The 3018-nt window shown below is 30.1% G+C and overlaps 1 long non-coding RNA gene across 2 annotated transcripts; it reads left to right on the forward strand.

The window, feature by feature from the left end:
- The first annotated feature begins 860 nt into the window (after positions 1 to 860).
- Positions 861 to 2695, forward strand: LOC107945432 (uncharacterized). Of its 2 annotated transcripts, XR_005922437.1 has the most exons (4): positions 866 to 1109; positions 1223 to 1369; positions 2254 to 2341; positions 2439 to 2695. It is a non-coding gene; the product is annotated as an uncharacterized lncRNA (long non-coding RNA). The 2 variants fall into 2 exon arrangements; XR_005922438.1 differs by having other exon boundaries at positions 861 to 1109; positions 1223 to 2341.
- The last annotated feature ends 323 nt before the right edge of the window (positions 2696 to 3018 follow it).

The following is a 3018-nucleotide window of genomic DNA, read 5'->3' on the forward strand; positions in this document are numbered from 1 at the left end:
ATTTCATATATAATTATAAAAGAGATAATATTAATTTTAAAATATTAAAATTATGATTATAGTTTAAATTATTTAAAAGATAATAGTTAAACTTTATATATATTAAATGGTTTGGGATTTAAGGTTTACTTGAGATTTGTTAAATGATGAAATTTTATACAATCAATTAATGCTTTTATATTTAAAAATATTTAATCTAAACCATTTGATATATTTAAATATTAGATTTTAAAAAAATATTGATAAATAAATAAATAAAAGTAACAGATTGATATGGATAAGTAACTACCTATTTTGGATAGGACCAAATTATAACAAATAAAAATGAAATACAAAAACTAAAATCATTCCACATCGAACATCTAGCAAAATAGTTATATTTTAGTTAGGAAGAAATATCTCTAATAAAATGGAGATTAGATCTGAAAAGAATAATATAAAATCATGATTAACGTCTCAATCTTTAATAGAAATTTGATATGTGAGAGATTGATTGCTTACATTGGATAATTCTAACTTAATAATTAATTATAGCTATTTAATCATTTATTTTCTTATTAAAATATATTATATTTATTTTGAGAGTTCTCGGTTTTTTTAGTAAAAATCTAATTTATAAAAAATAGTAATAATAAATGTTTTATAAAATCACTTAACTAATAATTTTTAGTAGACAAAATAAAAAAATTTTAGCACAGCAAAACGGCGTCGTTTTTTTGAAAAACGCCGCAAAAGGTAAGTAATGTTGGCATTTTTTATAAAAATGCCACCAAAAATCATTTTACTTTAAAAAAATTCGCGCCGTTTTATCCCCACATTTTCCCCCCTAAAACCCCTAATTCCCCCCCCCCGAAACCCCTAACTTTGCAAACACGATTATTATCATTTTTAACTCTTCTTTTATTATCATTTTTCATTGTTTTCGGTTTAATAAATAAAAACTTTTAACTCCATGCCCATTGCCATTTTTTCTTCCTCAACCCCGATTGTTAAATGCCCAAATTTGGGACCTTAGATTTTTCTCTGCAAAACTTTTTTTAATCCACAAGGTTTAGCTGCTCTATGCGACTCCATCACGGATCCGAAGGACTCAAGGTTTCGCGAATTAGGTCAATCTTTTATGTTTTGTTTTTTTTTTAAATTCTTAGGTTTTCTTTTTTTACCGACTCGGATCAGATTTACTCAATTAATTGGTGGATCTTTGTGATTTTCAAATGTACAGCTCCATTTTTCAAAAAGACAGTGGCAGATTCAAATGCGCCGGTGCAGGAGAAGGCATTGGATGCTTTGATTTTGTTCTTAAAAGCGGCCGACGCTGATGCTGATTTCCCTTTTAAACTTATTTTATATATGAATTTGTAATTCATTGGTAAGAATCACATAATAGAAAACGAAGCTAAATATAACCCAAGTATGTGGTTTCCACAATCTTTTGGGTTTTAGTGTCTAAAACTTTTGCATACCGAAACTTGGTAACGTATCAGTAAGCTACATTCTTCTATTGACAGTAACAACCAAAAACCTAAAATATGAACACTAAAATAATAATAATAATAAATACTTTGACTGGTATTAAATGGATGTTAATTGCAGATGTTGTGCCATCTGGGATAAGTGAAGTGAGGGAAGCATGGGAGAGTCAGCTCAAAAGTTCACTTCTGAGTTCTTTGAGGCTGATCCTGGCACCATTAGCTTCTTTTACTACACCCCATTTGGTCAATATGCTGATGTCTTTCCATGTGTGTATGAACATGTAGATGTGGAGCTATGCTTTCTTTTTCCTTAGAAACTAGATTAAATTTCTTTCATTTTCTTTTAAGTCTGTTTAAGAATGTATACTTATTCTTGCCTTTTCTTTTCCCTCTTCACCCTGAGTGTCTGTTTCAGTAATATTAGTACGAATTTTGCTGAGGATGCATTCTTCCTCATCTTATAGCACAAGTATATGCATTTTGTCGGTTAAGATGGAAATGGTTTTTTTTGGTAGTTTATAATAGAGGACTTGATCCATTCATTACTTTGTGGTAAATGCTGAAACCATTTTGATTTATGTTTTTGATCTTTGAATGGTGTTATCAGTGCTGTATACAGAGTTAGTGTTTATTTTTTGTTTCTGGATGGCATAAAAATGTTCTCTAAGTAATTTATTTGTGAAAAGTGAGAAAAATATTCTGGTAAAAGTGGCAGTTTAGCCTTTATTTTTTAAAAAGGTTGAATCTATTCAATGCTTTTCTCTTCTCCTGCCCTTGACAGCACATTCATTTGAAAGGATAATTTGGAAACCCTGTTGCAAGAGAAGGACATTCAGGCTAATCTTGTCTATTGCTTGCAGCATTTGCAGGTATCTTGTGTAGTTTAAGTTATGAACATTGGGTTTTGATTTTTCATGTGAACAAATATGATGAATCTGAAGTGCATTTCTATTCTTCTATTTGTAGTTAAGATTTGAAACTGAAGACAAAGCAAGGAGACTTCTAAGTAATGTGTCATTTTTGTTGAAACCATGGGGTTATTTTTTCGGTATTACTCCTGACTTATCTACCATATGGTATGCAAAAGTGATTGGCAAATACCGTTGTTTCTGGATTGTGTATTTTCCTTTTTTTTTCTTCTGGTTACTGCTGCACCTGTTGAACTTAAAGCGGAGGCAACATTGTAACACCCCAAACAAGTGTCCGTCGTCAGATTAGGATTACGTGGCATTACCGATCAAAACACAACTCAGAACCGTCTTTCATTAAAAATTATGGACAAATTAGATTAACTCAATCACGAAATTTTTATTTTTTCTAAAGAAACTCGAATAGTAATTAGCAGCCCAATCATATAAATCACATTCGCACCTGTAGAATACTTAATCAATTAAAACTAATCATGCTTTGCTACTTACAATATATAAGCAATTTATGCTTTTAAAAAAATTATTTAATCGCCTATTCAACCCAATGAATATACATCATATCATAATACATAAACTATATAACTCCTATAGCCGAACCTTATGACCAAAGATCATGG

This window comes from Gossypium hirsutum, chromosome D12 (assembly GCF_007990345.1).
Source record: "Gossypium hirsutum isolate 1008001.06 chromosome D12, Gossypium_hirsutum_v2.1, whole genome shotgun sequence".
Lineage (NCBI taxonomy): Eukaryota > Viridiplantae > Streptophyta > Magnoliopsida > Malvales > Malvaceae > Gossypium > Gossypium hirsutum.